Source organism: Quercus robur, chromosome 4, assembly GCF_932294415.1.
Source record: "Quercus robur chromosome 4, dhQueRobu3.1, whole genome shotgun sequence".
Taxonomy (NCBI): Eukaryota; Viridiplantae; Streptophyta; class Magnoliopsida; order Fagales; family Fagaceae; genus Quercus; species Quercus robur.
The window spans coordinates 30329403-30346349 of NC_065537.1; the positions used below are offsets into that span (position 1 = coordinate 30329403).

The 16947-nt window shown below is 45.6% G+C and overlaps 1 pseudogene; it reads left to right on the plus strand.

Annotated features, from left to right (window-relative positions):
* The first annotated feature begins 3161 nt into the window (after positions 1 to 3161).
* LOC126721732 (probable serine/threonine-protein kinase PBL2) lies at positions 3162 to 16468 on the plus strand (annotated as a pseudogene).
* Positions 16469 to 16947: the final 479 nt, after the last annotated feature.

Below are 16947 nucleotides of genomic sequence, written 5' to 3' on the forward strand. Positions count from 1 at the left end.
GACTTCCTATAGACGGTGAGGTCTTGGTTGGGCCGATTGCGGTGGTGGATAGGGATTGGAGGCAACTGTGCATGGAGTTTCTTGGTTTTACTCCAGCGAATGACAAGAAAACTTTGGTGGGCCAAAGAATTCTCATCAGCCACCTTGTTGACGCCATTGCAAAGCCACTGCCTCATGATGCAACGGAGATTCAGATACATCAGTATGCCCGGTGCTATATTTTAGCGCGATTAGGGGATAAGCTTTTCATGGACAAGTCGGGAGATAGGGTGCATCTGATGTTCTTGGAGTTCCTGCGGAACCTTCATGATCCACCATAGTATAGTTGGGGTAGTGATTTCCTGTCATGGTTGTACAGAGAGTTGTGTCGGGCAAGCAATAAAGAGGCATCGTAGATTGGTGGGGCGTTGCAATTGGTCCAGTATTGGGCATGGGCAAGGTTGCCATTATTGTGCCCGAGGATAGAGCCCCCACCTGGATGTGATTATGGCCCATGGCCAAAAGCTCCACTTGCATTTAAGTAAGTATTTTTCTGATATTTAGTGTGTTATGCAATGTACTCTTCTTAGTAACTAAGTGGCATTATCTTATCTTATGTTATTCACTCGTAACTATAGGTGGGTGCGGGTGCCAAGCCCAAAGAGTAGGCCATCCGGCACGGCATTGATCCACTATCGCGAGTAATTAGTTAGAATGCAGCTGAACCAGGTAATAATATACAAAAATTTTGTTTGGTTATGTTAATTTTCCTTAAGAATATGTTAAAATCATTGCTTTAACATATCTTCTGTTTTAATTTTTTTTTCCCTTTATCTATGTATTCTCCCTTGTTTCACATTTTAAGATGTTATGATAATTGTTTTTTGTTTCTATTGTAAATTATGTGGCAGCCATATGAGGCAGGCAGCCATATGAGGCAGACTTCAGCCACCTTTCTGACTTCTGCGTTGTAGGGTGGGATACGTGGACAGCAAGGGTGCCACTTGTGTGTTTTTGCATAGTGGAGACACACCACCCAGACCGTGTCCTTCGACAGTTTGGGTTGGGGCAGGAGCAGCCCGACCATGTTGTGTATGATGATAGACTGCATAGAATAGACTTGCGTGGGAAGGTGGAAAATAATTGGAGGGAGGAGCATGAACCGTATATCCTTACATGGAATATGAGACAACAATGACTTTGCCATGCACCTCCTCAGACTAGTGAGATGCCCCGCGATCATGCCTATTATCGCTGGTACCGTCCAGTCACTCGAAAGTATGTCGACCGTAACAGCGCTAAATCAGATATGATGGTAATGTGTTCTAATTAGATTTTATTGCCTGCTTTGTTTTTTCTTCAGTACATATACGAACGTAGAATCAATTGAAGCAAATCTGGTTTGATCTGACTAACATCCAATTCAAAACTTTCTGTTACATATAGTATTCTAATAAAACTTTTAGTTCTTAGTTGAGTATTTGAGTAGATTAATAAGTACTATATTATCCATTCTATAATTGATACATAAATTTCTCAAATCTGATTGTACTGGTTCTTTATCCGTTTCAAATTAAAAGCCATTTAGCGCTGTTGGAGATGCTTCCTGTAGGCAACCGAGCACACAACCATGTCCGGCGCGTCCTAAATAATGTGGCTAGGCTTAGTGGTGGTCCGGCAGCAAATGGGCAGGCAAACAATGGGCATGAGACTGAATCAGCAACTACTACAACCCCAAGCACAAGCGTAGCACCCGTAAGTACACCGACCCACAGTCGGCGTGCTACTGCAAGCCCAAGCACAAGCACCGCTAGGGACCGTGGTCGGCCTACTACAGCAAGCCCAAGCATAAGTGCAGCTAGGGGCCGTGGTCAGTGTGCAACAACCCCTCGGGTTGTAACTAGTCCTGAGATATCTGCATCTATCCTACACGCATCTCCTTAGCCCCAGGTCCATCCACCCATCCCAGATGCATCTCCTCAGTCCAAGGGCCCTCCACCCATGGTAGATGCATCTCCTCAGCCCGAGGTCCCTTCACCCACCCCACCTTCACAGCATAGTGCTGATCTCGGTATTGATTTTCATTTGAACCCTCCTATACACCCCGAGACACCCTCATACCCATCCACCAGCTCCAATGCACCCACTATGCCCATAGACCCACCTACCTCATCCTCATCTGACCCTCTAGGACCTTCGGTTGGGATTGACACTGTACAACCAGCTACTGATGTGCCGGACGAGCATCCCCCTAATCAGCCCTCACCCCCACAAGGTAGATCGCAACTTGCTAGAAGAGCACCTACTTGTGGGACAGGTGGACACAAAATAAGACGTACAGGCAGCTCTATGGTATGATAACATTAATTACAATGTAATGATATATTTTGTAATTCACTTTATTCTTATCATTACACCGAATATTGATTGTATGCATTTAATGTCTTTGCAGCACGATGATGAGCCTAAGGATGATGCCCCGCAACCTCCTCCCCCGCCCAAACATTACACGAGGGTTAAAAAACACAAAATTGGTGAACCTTGAAAAAGAGGTTTGTTAGCTACCTTGTTTATGGCATAGTAATAGGATCTAATAGCCTCCCACAACTATCTTGTTTAGTGGTGTCACCTTGTTGAGATTCATGGATCCACAAGGTGGTATTTATTTTTAATATGAAATGAATAATTAGCTATCATGAAACTTGAAGAGAAGCATAGCATGTTTCAATCGATTTTTGTTTTTGGGTTGTGCTGCAAGAGGGTATTGTTAAAGTGTGTGTGTGTGTGTTTTTTGGTGATATGGTGGAAATGATGTTGTTTCAGATCTGCCAATGCATTGATGTTTGTGGTGGTTGGTGGAATTGTTGTCTTTATTCTCATAATCTAGCATTTGTATAGGTAGGCATTACATTTAATGTTCAGTGAATTTGATGCTTTTGGGTACTATAGTGAAACTAGTTTAATTTTGTGAATTAGAAATTTAGAACCTGAAGGATTTTTACCACTCTGAGAAATGGGGTTACATGGTGAACAAGGTGGGGGCCTAGTAATAATGCAAGTGTATTTGATTGTGTGTGTCTTTAGGCATGTGTTTTAGCCTCTAACATGAATTGGGTTTCATGGGTTTCTAGAATTGAATCTATTGAAGAAGGAGCTGTTGGTTTGAATTTGTGGGTGCTCCCATGAGTCAAGAACAGAAGCGAAGGAAGCAGGATAAAGGCTCTGATGATGTTGAGAAGGTTGTCATTGCTGTTAAGGCATCGAAGGAAATTCCCAAGACTGCTCTGGTGTGGGCCTTAACCCATGTTGTTTAACCTAGGTTTGCATTACATTGCTTGCGGTTGTTCCTTCACAAGGTTCAGGTATTTTTTTCCTTGTCCCATGCTGAGTTTTTCTCTTGTACTACTGGTAGTGATATACAAGTTAATGTTACCTTTTCAGTATTGATCACTTTCTTTTAATCCCTTATGTGTCTAATTCTCTGAGGAGGTTAATTGTTATGTTAATTTTGCCTTATGTCAAAAGTGCTACAGTTTGATCACTAACAGTTGAGTTAGTATTGATTGAATGTATCATCTGTAATGATAAGGAATGCACTTGATCTTTTTCTTGTTCTGTTTCTTGGGTTGTTGGGGCTGGATTAATACGCTAGCCCAGTCTTTAATTGAATTTAAGACAAGCATGTGAACCCTGGGTCTTCTACATTGTAATTTTACGGCACCAAGACCCTAAGACCCAGATGGGCCTTGGGCTCAGGCCCAATGGTACAGCCCCATCGCCCTAAGCCCTTCTTGAAACTGCCTTCATAAAGAACGAGTTTTGGGCCTCGGGTCCTAAACTGTGCTCGGCATAAAACTTCCCGAATAATCAGATAAACCTTGTCCGGGCGAACCATAGGATGCCCGGAGAACATCATTACCGAGCAAATTCACCCGAGTTGGAACCAAGTTCCAAGGCTATAATCGTTACATTACACTCTCACCTAAACATCCACTTAAAACAGATAATATTGGACCTTCAATTGCACTAACGATGGCAGTAATCATGATTTCCCCACTAACTTGAAGCTATAAATAGAAGAAGTTGGGGAAGAGGAGGGGGTTCAGAAAAAATGAGAGAAAAAACAGTCATTGAGGAAGAGAGGGGGAACATTACTTTGAGTCTCTGTGTCGAGAACGACCCAAAGTAGGAAATCCTGAAGCCCACATTATAAATAAATTGTGAGCCCAAGTGAGTTCGAGCCCAACAGTCTCATTTCAGGTGCGCACAATTGGCGCCCACCGTGGGGCTCTCCTACGAAGCTGTGGTTCAACTGAGACTTAAATAAGGGAAATGTCTGAAGGGCGTTCGGGAGGGCGTGCCCAGAGCGGTTCCGTAGGATCTTCTCGGGGATCCACGTGGCGGGAGAGAAGGCAGAAAGGGCGCAAGGATAGGGAGCGCCTACGAGGAGAGGAAGAGTCTAGCCTAGGAGGAGGGTCGGATCAGACCCGCCGAACGGTGTTGGGTGTCTCGGGACACGGGTAGTATGATGATAGAGACCGAGAGCTGGAGCGGTTGTGCAGACTGGTAATGGATCTAGAGTTGGAAGCAAGGGGTCGACGCCAAGAAAGGGACCGCAACCGCCGGCAAAGGAGAAATGATAGCACGGGAAATTGGGGCGAAGAGGGCTCTAGCCAATCCGGTACACAACGATTCCAAAACCGATCACCCTCTCAAGGATCACGCCGGCGTAGGAATCACTCACACTCCCGAGAGACACGTCATCACCGGAACCGTTCACGGTCGCATGGATACGATGACCAAGGATCAGATTCGCCAGAGAAACGGCAACCCCACAATGCTGCCATGGATGCCATGAGCTGAGCCTTGCGAAGGGCTGCTTGGTCAAGATTCTCGGACGAAATTGAACAGGCCCCTATGCCGAGTAGATTCACACGACCGCCATTCAATTCCTACGATGGGAAGATGGACCCTGTGGAGCATGTCAGTCATTATATTCACATGATGTCCTTGCATACACACCATGATGCATTGATGTGTAAGGTATTCCCCTCTAGTCTCGGCTCCACGGCCCTGAGATGGTTCAATGGGTTACAAAAAGGCTCCATTCGTAGCTTTGTCGAGCTGATCCAAGAGTTCGGTAGTAGATTCGTGACATATAGCCGAGTGCCACAGCCAGTGGATGCGCTAATTTCCATAAAGATGAGGGTCGGTGAAACCCTTCAGAGTTATGCCAGCCGGTACTGGGAACTCTATAACGAGATTGGTGGAGGAAATGAGAAGATAGCGGCAAGCACCTTCAAGATGGGGCTCTCAGAAGATTCTGAATTACGAGAGTCATTGACGAAAAGACCTCCCAAGGATATGAGGCAACTTATGAGACGCATTGAGGAGTACAAACGCCTGGAAGATGATCGGCTACAGAATAAGGGGAAAGCACCGTTACTCGGGAGATCTCGGCAAGGCATTATGCCGGCAAGACCGAAAAAAGATTTCAGGATGCAGGAACTAGAGGTGCAAATTGAAGGAGTTAATGTGGCGTTCAAAGAGCCTGTGCACAAAATCCTAGATCGGATTAAGAATGAATCGCTCTTCAGGTGGCCAAACAAAATGGGGGGTGACCCATCTCGGAGGAACCAAAACTTGTATTGCATATACCATAGGGACAAAGGGCACGCCACCGAGCAGTGTCGGGTACTAAAAGATCATCTCGGGCAGCTAGTAAAAGCAGGGTATCTGAAAGAGTTTGTAGTGGACTCCGCTGACCGAAAGGCCGGTCAGGGTGTTCAGCAGAAAAGGAATCCCCTCCCACCACCGCTGGGAGTGATCGAAGTCATCCACGCTACCCTAAGAGGTACGGCAGCAGCTAAAAGGATAATGACAGTGGCTTGCACAGAAGGAGAATCACCCGAGAAGAGGATGAAAGTTGATCGGCTAACCATCTCTTTCGGTGAAGAAGACTTCGAAGGGACGATCCAATCTCATGATGATGCATTGGTAGTAACAGCTCGGATAAGCGGGTTCTTGGTGAAAAGAATAATGATAGACCAAGGAAGCGGGGCCGACGTTATGTATCCGGATATGTTCAAAGGGCTCGGATTGAAGAGTCAGGATTTGGCGAAGTATGACATGCCGCTGGTCTCGTTTGACGGGAGAGTCGTGATTCCCGAAGGTCAGATTTCTCTCTCGGTGGACATGGAAGGCAAGGAAGTAATAGTGACCTTCATAGTAGTCCGATCATTCTCACTATACACTGCAATCTTGGGAAGGCCGTGGATTCACTCAATGAAGGCCGTTCCGTCCACCCTGAACGTGAAAGTGAAATTTCCCACCGAGTACGGAGTCGCCGTGGTGTGAGGGAACCAACGAGTGGCTAGGCAGTGTGTTGTCGCTGCGGTCAAGTGGAAAAGTGAACAGCTCGGACAAGCGGAGGAGAACGAAAGAGAAACTTTATAGTAATTACAGAAGCCCCGAGGGGAAACGGGGGCGGACGTTGCCGAGGAGGTTTTGAAGGTTAGAATTTTTCTGGATACTGACAGGTATTTCTAGATAGGCACAAGCATGAATGACCGAGAAAAGGTAGAGATGTTGTTGTTCCTTTTGCAGAACGTGGATGTTTTTGCCTGGAGCCCATATGAAGTGCCCGGCGTAGATCCCGAGTTCATTTTCCACAAGCATAACGTGGACCCATCATTCTCCCCGAAAAAGCAAAAACCGAGAAGAGCATCGAAGGAGCATGTTGACGCGGTGAACTTGGAAGTCCAGAGGCTGAAGGAAGCAGGAGTGATAAGAGAAATATTCTTCCCGAGATGGTTAGCGAATATAGTGGTAGTGAAGAAAAAGAACGGTAAATGGAGAGTCTGTGTGGATTTCACAGACTTGAATAGGGCATGTCCCAAAGATCCGTTCCCAATGCCCAAGATTGACCAACTAGTAGACGCCACGTATGGGCACCCGAGGATGAGCTTCTTGGATGCTTTCCAAGGATACCACCAAATTGCCTTGGCACCCGAGGACCGAGAAAAGACAGCATTTATCTCCCCGAGTGCAAACTATCACTATGAGGTCATGCCATTTGGATTGAAGAACGTCGGAGCCACATACTAGCGGATGATGACGAGGATGTTCCGAGAGAAAATTGGGTGCACAGTTGAAGTATACATTGAAGACATGGTGGTAAAAAGCAGAAAGGAGTCGCAACACATGGAAAACCTCCGGGGAGTATTTGAGATACTCCGGCGGCATAAGTTGCGCCTGAACGCCGAGAAGTGTACTTTCGGTGTGGGGGCTGGCAAGTTCTTGGGTTATCTGATTTCTACTCGGGGGATAGAGGCCAATCCCGACTAGATAGAGGCCGTGAATCGCCTCAAACCGCCAAGCAATCCCAAGGAAGTGCAAGTGCTAACCGGGATGTTAGCCGCCCTAAACCGATTCATCTCCAAATTTGCTGATCGCTGCAGACCGTTTTATCAACTTCTAAAGAAGTGGAAGGGGTTTCATTGGGACAAGGAATGTGACGTGGCTTTTTGAGAGCTGAAGGAATACTTGGTAAAAGCGCCTATGTTAACGGCCCCGAAATCCGGCGAGGATTTGTTTATGTACCTCTCGGTGTCCGACCATGCCGTAAGTGCTGTGTTACTAAGGGACCAAGGAGTATAGATGCCAGTGTATTACATAAGCAAAACCTTAGTAGATGCCGAGATGAGATACCTGCCCTGGAGAAGTTAGCTTTAGCACTGGTACACGCCACGAGGAAGTTGCCACATTAATTTCAGGTTCATACAGTGTTCGTCCTTATCGAGTATGCCCTGCAGTCGTTGTTAAAAAGATCGGACTTCACGGGCCGAATTGCCAAATGGGGGACTCGGTTGGGTTCGTTCGACATAAGGTACTGACTGCGAAGCTCGGTGAAGGGACAAGTTCTTGCTGATTTCATTGCAGAATTCACCCCTAAGAACGATGAGAAGATAATCTGTAATGCAGAAAGTCATCTGTGGAAAGTATTTGTAGACGGCGCGTCGAATGCTATAGGGGCCGGAGCTGGTATTGTCATAATCACCCCGGAGGGCATACGGCTAGAACACTCCTTCAGATTGGGATTCAAAGCCTCAAATAACAAAGCCGAGTACGAGGCCCTTCTGGACAGATTGAGGGCCGTATTGCATCTAGGCGCAAAGGATGTTGAGATTTATTCAGACTCTTGGCTGGTCATTTATTAAATCGTAGGAAGCTTCGAAGCTCGGGACTCTCGGATGAAAGCCTATCTAAGTGCAGTTAAGCAGATTATTGGCCGGTTCGGGACAGTGAAGGTGGCCCAGGTAGGTCGGGCATAAAACAGACATGCCGACTCACTTGTCACGTTGGCTTCATCCGCCACTGAGGATACACCGTGGCTAGTCAAAATAGAGCTTATAAAGGAGCCAAGCATCAATGTGAAAAGTGATTATGACCAGGCCAGGGTTGAGCTTGCCATGGTGTTAGTGGCCAATCCGTGCTGGATGAACCCGATCATAGATTTCCTTGCCGAGGATAAAGTTCCGGACGATGAAAATGAGGCTAAAAAGATTCGTCGGGTTGCTCCCTGGTACTGGCTGTCGGCAGATCGCAAACTATACCGGTGGTCTTTCGCAGGCCCTTACCTTTTATGCCTACATCCCGAGAAAGTGAACGAACTTCTAACCGAGCTACATGACGAAGTGTGTGGCGGCCATGTCGGGGGATGGTCTTTAGCGCACAAGGCGATGACCCAAGGGTTTTGGTGGCCACAGATGCAGAAGGATGCCGCGGAATATGTCCGGAGGTGTGAACAATGCCAAAAGCACGCCCCTCTGATCCACCAGCCAGCAGGTCGTCTAAACCCCGTCAGCAACCCATGGCCGTTCGCACAATGGGGGCTAGACATCCTCGGTCCCTTTCCCCAAGCAACAGGTAACCACCGTTTTGTATTGGTGGCTATAGATTACTTCATAAAATGGGCGGAAGCCGAAGCCTAAGCCTTGGCCAACATCCGAGATACTGACGTGAAAAAGTTTGTATGGAAAAACATAGTCACAAGGTTTGGGGTACCAAACTCACTAGTATTAGACAATGGGTTACAGTTCGATAGCAAAGCTTTCCGGGCCTTCTGCAGCGATCTCAGCATCAAGAACAAGTATTCAACTCCAGCATATCCTCAAAGCAACGGCCAAGCTGAGGCAGTGAACAAAACGATTTTGAACGGGTTGAAGAAGAGGCTAGACGGGGCAAAGGGGAGATGGGTTAAAGAGTTACCCAACGTTTTATGGGCTTACCGTACGACTCCCAGAAGATCCACGGGTGAGACCCCTTTCTCTTTGACATACAGGGCGGAGGCCGTAATACCAACCGAGGTGAGCTCGTGCAGTGCACGGGTCGCAGGGTTTGACCTCGTCCAGAACGCTGACTTGATGATGGAGCGCTTGGACGTGTTAGAAGAATGACGGGAGGCTGCAACCATACGGCTCGCGAAGTATCAGCAGAAACTGGCCCAAAGATACAACCAAGATATAAAGGGGAGGGAATTCAGCACCAGGGAATTGGTGCTAAGGAAGGTCATGGGAAACATGCGAGACATAGCTGTAGGGAAGCTTGCTCAAACGTGGGAAGGACCGTACAGAATTACCGCCATCGCCGGTGCAGGGGCTTACTACCTGGAAGATCTCGACGAGAGGCCGCTCCCCCGACTATGGAATGCCCACAACTTAAAGAAGTTTTACCCGTGACCATCCGTATACTGAAGTGTAAGTCAAAACTTGTACTTTGCTAAAGTCAAGATAATGATGAAGTTACTTGTCTATGCTGTTTTCAATCTCGTCATTGCACATCAAAAGAATTGCATGTTCCTCGGTTCGATCAAAATCACCGAGCAGGTGGAAACCTTATCGTCACAAAAGAATAAAAACTCTAAGGACAAAAACCTCATCCTCGGTTCGATGAAAATCGCCGAACAGGTGGAAACCTTATCGTTACGAAAGAATAAAAACTCTAAGGACAGAAACCTCATCCTTGGTTCGATTAAAATCGCCGAGCAGGTGGAAACCTTATCGTTACAAAAGAATAAAAACTTTAAGGACAGAAACCTAATCCTCGGTTCGATTAAAATCTCCGAGCAGGTGGAAACCTTATCGTTACAAAAGAATAAAGACTCTAAGGACAGAAACCTCATCCTCAGTTTGATCAAAATCGCCGAGCAGGTGAAAACCTTAACACCCTTACAAACACTAATTGCAATTTCATTTTCGGATTATCCAAACACCATGCAACAGGTTTTGGGGCATCATGCCGTTTACGGTTGGGGAAAACTAAACCCCATTGTATGAACGCGATATATTAAGGCATGATTTAACCGAACGGGCAGCTCTCGGCCCGATTTACTACAGAATAAGAAACCACAGACATAGTCTAAGCAAACACACAAATGAATAGAAAGTCATTCAACAAGTTAAAAGCAAGATTAAAAAGCAGAGTTAATATCTCATCGCCATAACTTAGCAACCGTTTACGGGTTATCCCCGCAAAATGAGGAAATTGTTCAATCACCACAACCCGGTGACATAGGCAAATATACCAATAATAAAATAAAGTAAAAATGCTATAAAAATAAGTAAAAGCATGAAAAGCTGGACGGCAGATAATCAGGTGAAGGGTCGGGTTGGATCAGTCGCTTCTTGCCGGTCGGTCACGGGAAAATGCGAGTCTTCACCAAGTAGGTCTTGCACAGTTGGGATGCTGGTGGCCTCCATCTCATCTGGCTCGGCATGAGCATCAATCTGTTCCACCAACTCCCTCATGCTTGCCATTTCTTCCTCCTCAACGGCCAATGATGGATCCTGCATGGCAGTAACAGGGCTCGGGAAGGGAATTTGGTCGGGGTCTCTCAGGGGGGAATCCTCGGGAACTCCTAGAGCTTGAAGAGCGGTAAACCACCCAACCTCAAAACCCAACTTCCAAGCCTGGGCCACCACCAGTTCTGCAGATTTCTAGGCATCGACGAATCCCTCATTGTACCATTTCTGCTCGCAGGCCTCCAGGGCTGCCTTCAGGTTGGTTAGCTCCTCGGCTTGAGAGGTGTTGAGGCTAATGGCTTCAGCTAGCTTCACGTCTGTTTCGTTCTGCTTAGCCAGGAGCCCAGCACATCTCTTCTCCGCCAGCGCTCTATTCTTCTCCGCGGCAGCGGCCTTCTTCTCGGGGGATTCAGTTGCCTTTAGTTTTTCCTTTACTGTTTTGGCAGCTGACTCCCGCGCCCCCTTCTCACGATCGACCTCCTCGGCAAGATCTCGTGCACGGCCAGCCAGTATGTGAGCCAATTGAGCAGCCTGGCAATCACAGAAGTTAGTACGAAAGTAAAAATAAATGTATGGAAAGTAATAGACGAATAAGGAGTTACCGCAATAGTATGCCACTCTAACCAGCGCCCCACGGACTCCTCCGACCCCTCCTCGAAGGCATGCACGTCGTCAGGAAGAAGAAGACCCTCGGGCAGGGTCTGGGCAATGCAACCACCCTCGCCTTTCTCCCACATCCGCACACAGGTGGTTGAAGGCAAAGGCTTGCCGTCCAGCAAAAATTTGGGCTTCCACGCTGGTCTTGGGAGGAGGACGCAACCCCCGGACCGACCTGGGTCTACGACTCATGAATAACGATGCCCCCTGTTGGCTGGGGAGGAGTCTGGACTGCAGCGTCTCCCGGACCCGTAGATGGTTGATCTGCAACCCTCTGTTTCTTCCGGGCTCGTCCAACTTGAGAAGAGGGTGGAAGGTGAGGCACCTAGCTCCAACCCTGAGAAGGTGGGGGCTGGGTGGGTTGCCGTGCACCGGGCACGAAGCGATCAATAGTCATAACCCTCCTTGACACCATGTTTTCGCCGAGGTGGGTATCTGCAGCTGACAAGCCGGTCGCTTCAATCGCTGGATGCTCGGGCTCCGTAACAGGGTTCTCGAGCTGCACTTGCTCTTGAACAGGGTCCTCTTGTTGAATAGCCTCGTGAGCTAACTCTCAAAGACGCCAAGACACGCGTTCCGCAGACTCGTCCCGCAAAGGAGCTAGCTCGTCCGAGTAAGTGTAGCGCCTTTCGAACTCCCTCGCCTCCCCGGTCGTAAGCTTCGGCGGCAAGAAGTTTGCGTACCGAATGTCAATATATGACAGCAGTGGACTATCAACCAATAGTGCCTGCTTGAAGGATTGCCAGGTAGAATAAACAGGCTCTACTCCAAGGATCAGGTGCGATGCCCGGAGCTGTCCGTCCCAGTGCACAAATATCTCGGAACGGAGGATAAAGTTCAGGTCTTTTACGTGGATTGTTCTGATATCCGAAATGAACACTTTGCCGTCTGCAAAAGAACAAGTGTTATATCAATATCCGATAACGAAAATCTACTTCAATAAAGAGGAAAGAAAAGGAAAAGGGGGGGGGGGGGGAAGAACAGTTAGATTAAGAGATTGGTACAAACCCACTTCATGCCGTGAAAGAGGGCAGGGGACCTCCCGGCAAACCAGTTGCCGCGCACTCGGACAAACTCCCCGGCGGAGTTCCTATTCGAATCAGGTAGGCATGATATCAGCCGTACCCGATTATCTCTAGTTTTTAGGTAATAGTTGGTAGCTTTGTTCCCACAGAGGCTATACATATGGTTAATATCATGATAATCTAACTGTAAATCAAAGGTGTGGTTCAACCTACTAACGCAGCTAACTACCTGGTAAAAGTTGGGGGGAAGCTGGTCGGGACACAGCCCGTAGTACCTAAGTGTGTCTGTCAAAAGGGGATCCACGGGGAACCTAACCCTACCCTCTAGAATTGCCATTAAAGGAAAAAAATGTTGTGCCTTGTCCTTGGTGGAGAGCGATTTCACTCTCGTGGCAGTAAGCCACTTCCACGTCATCGGGAATATTAAACTTGCACCTAAAGGTGGCCAAGGCAGCCAAGGCCTCCAGGAGATAAGAGTAACCCATCTATGACACTTAATGCTATGAAAGGGAACTTGAAGAAATAAGCTGAAGGAATAGGAAGGGGAAGAGAACTTACTTTGGGTTCTAAGGGAGAAAAGAACTCTGGACAGGTGAGTAAGCGCACAAAGAAGTGGTCGGTAAAGAGTAAGCTCAAAAGATCAGAGGTGGAAAAAATGAAAGAATGTTCTGAAGAAAGCTATTTATAGGATCAGAAAAGGGCATGGGAACGTTTAATCAAGTAATAAATGGGCGCGATTCACGAACGACCCTACGAATGCCAAAGATAACCGACACGCGCGCCGCTTCGATTCGCGAACCGTCTGGCAATAATGACAACTGAACCTGGCGTCGTGGAATAGCGCATCTTTTGAGAAGAGCATTAATGAGAAACCATAACCGCATGAGTCCCTGGCCATAGGAATTTCGAGACCAAAAGGCTCGGCTGGCTCCTTGATTCTTCCCGGCAACCAGGTATGAATCAAAGGGGGGCTAATGTACGGCACCAAGACCCCAAGACTCAGATGGGCCCTGGGCTCAAGCCCAATGGTACAGCCCCATTGCCCTAAGCCCTTCTTGAAACTGCCTTCATAAAGAACGAGTTTTGGGTCTCGGGTCCTGAACTGTGCTCGGCATAAAACTTCCCGAACAATCAGATAAACCTTGTCCGGGCGAACCATAGGATGCTCGGGGAACATCATTACCAAGCAAATTCACCTGAGCTGGAACCAAGTTCCAAGGCCATAATCGTTACACTCCATTCTTACCTAAACATCCACTTAAAACAGATAATATTGGACCTTCAATTGCACTAACGATGGTAGTAATAATGATCTCCCCACTAACTTGAAGCTATAAATAGAAGAAGTTGGGGAAGAGGAGGGGGTTCAAAAAAAAGGAGAGAAAAAACAGTCATTGAGGAAGAGAGGATGAACATTACTTTGAGTCTTTGTGCCGAGAACGACCCAAAGTAGGAAATCTTGAAGCCCACTTTATAAATAAATTGTGAGCCCAAGTGAGTTCGAGCCCAACAGTCTCATTTCAGGCGCACACAGTAATATTTCTGGTTTTTGTAAAATTAAATATTTTACGACTGTGTCATTCATTTTGTTTGGTTGAAACCTTAAAATTTTAAAAGGCCATTAGCATGATGAAGCCTTGATTTTGAAGCTTTAAAAGTCCTGTGACTCACCAAGAGCCATTTTGCTCAATTGGCACCTCTAGGTGTTTCCAATAGAGAGATGTCCAGGTTTCAAAACTCTCCTCCCTCAACTATCAAATTATCCAAAAAAACAAAAGCTCTCGTGACTCCTTTTCCATCTCCAATTTTGCTGACTTGTAGATTAATGCCAACTGACATTAGTTTTGTAACAATTCTTCAGGAAGAAAACTTTGGGTTTTCCCAAGATTTGCTGGTGACTGTGCCAGTGGTCACCGGAGGTCTCATTCAGGTGCAAGTTCACATCAGAAATGTGAGATTACAGATACTTGCTCCCAAATGATTCTTCAACTACATGATGTTTATGATCCAAATAAGGTAAATGTCTTATATATTTTCTTATATGTGCAATCTCCATTTGTTTTTCATCCACGCTTCTCATGCTGGTTCTGATTTGTAGATAAATGTCAAGATAAAAATTGTTTCTGGATCACCTTGTGGTGCAGTGGCTGCACAGGCCAAGAGAGCTCAAGCCAGTTGGGTTGTACTAGACATGTAATACTTCATTTAGTTTTCTTTTCCACTTTTGAAAGCAAAGTGTATGCTTAAGGTTCTGCAATTGTTTCTGCTGTCTAGGCAACTACTTATTTTTTAATTTCTTGATCTAGAAATCATGTTCTTGTCTTTTTATTTTATACATGTTTTGATCATCTTACTGGCCTTTTCTATAGACAACTCAAACATGAGGAAAAACGACGCGTGGAAGAGTTGCAGTGCAACATTGTTGTTATGCTCACAGAGACCCTTTTCATAAGCCTCAAGCATTAACGTCCAAAACTTTGGTGAAAAAGTACTCAAAACATGATGGAGAAGTTGGAATTGGAATGGAGCACTATAGAACTGATATGGACTTTAATGGAAATGTTAGAGAAGCAGTTTCACTATCGAGAAATGCACCTCCTGGCCCCCCTCCATTGTGTTCAATCTGTCAACACAAGGCACCTGTCTTTGGAAAACCTCCAAGGTGGTTTAGCTATGCTGAATTGGAGCTTGCAACTGGTGGATTTTCAAAAGCCAATTTCTTGGCTGAAGGAGGGTTTGGATCTGTTCATAGAGGCGTTCTACCAGATGGTCAGGTAGTTGCTGTCAAGCAACACAAATTGGCTAGTTCCCAATGGGATGTTGAGTTTTGCTCAGAAGTAGAAGTTTTGAGTTTTGCTCAGCACCGAAATGTTGTTATGCTGATTGGGTTCTGTATCGAGGACAGATAAAGGTTGCTGGTTTATGAATTTATATGCAATGGGTCACTGGATTCTCATCTATATGGTAATTTGTTTGGAATTGGGATTGGCAACATAAATCCCGTTTATGCTGTTTCAGTTATTGATTATTTCCGTTCTTAGACAACAGTGAAGAGACTTTTACTCACGCTTACTTTTACATTGACAGTGTCCTCACTGATCATCATCATTGTCATTCTTTTTAAATATATTGGTTGAAATTAAATAGAGACACTAATATTATGGGTAGAAACTCTAGTTGTGAGCTCACCTAGGATTTTGGTTTGTTTTAGGTCGACATCAGGAGCCATTAGAATGGGCTGCACGTCAAAAGATTGCCGTGGGAGCTGCACGAGGGCTTCCGTATCTGCATGAAGAATGCAGAGTGGGTTGCATTGTACACCGTGACATGCGGCCAAACAACATCCTCATCACCCATGATTTTGAACCACTGGTATGGCAATTTCTTATACTCCTACCTAAATTGGAAAAATTCTAATGTCCAAGTTAATTATGATGGCTTCATTGTTGCAGCCTTCATTGATATTAATCAGGGCCTCTTTTCTTGATCCTCATTTTTTAAAAGTAAAATTGTCTGAATGTTTATTTTTCTAGATAATTATATTACAACATAGTATGTGGATATTACAAGTTTTCTAAATTTTATCGATCCTCTGGATATTGAGATGAATCTGTATCTGTTTTTCAAAGTGCATGATGAAATTGTTATTTTACTTATGGTGCGTAGAGAATGTATCTAGTGTTGTGATCTTGATTCAATATTTGTTTTCCAAGGTTGGTGATTTTGGCCTAGCAAGGTGGCAGCCTGATGAAGATATGGGTGTGGACACGAGTAATTGGAATGTTTGGTTTTTATGGTCTACTTTCCCCATGACATTACAGTATCTGATAAGCCTTTGGGCTGTGCCGTAGATATTTGGCCCCAGAATATGCTCAAAGTGGCCAAATCCCAGAAAAAGCTGATGTTTACTCCTTTGGGGTTGTATTGGTAGAGCTTGTTACAGGAAGAAAAGCAGTGGACCGCAACCGGCCCAAGGGCCAGCAATGTCTCACTGAATGGGTATGACTTATTAGACTCTAATTATACATATGAAGACCTATTCATGTTTGGTATTGAGAACATACTATGAAATAAATGATACTAATCAGAAACATGACAAAATCTTGACAAAATCAACAGAAAAGCAAAACAAGTTATAGTAGCTTTTGGTCTTTTTCCGCTTTTTTTAAACTTTAATCTGTCAAAACTACATCTATAGAATCGGGAATGATATGGTTATTTTGAAATGTACATGTGGATTAGTTTATGATCAATTAGTTGTGTTGTAAATTAAGTTGTTCTTCTTAATACCATTCATGTCGGCTCCAAACCATCTGTCTCTCCCTCTCTCTCTCTCTCTCTCTCTCTCACACACACTGTCATTCATCACTAGTAAGGGTTATATATATATATGATAAAGTAGTGAACCTTTTTAAAGAAGAGCCCTTTGGACTTGCCTCAGCCCAAACCTATGGGCAAAAAAAGAGCTACATATTCTACTTTTA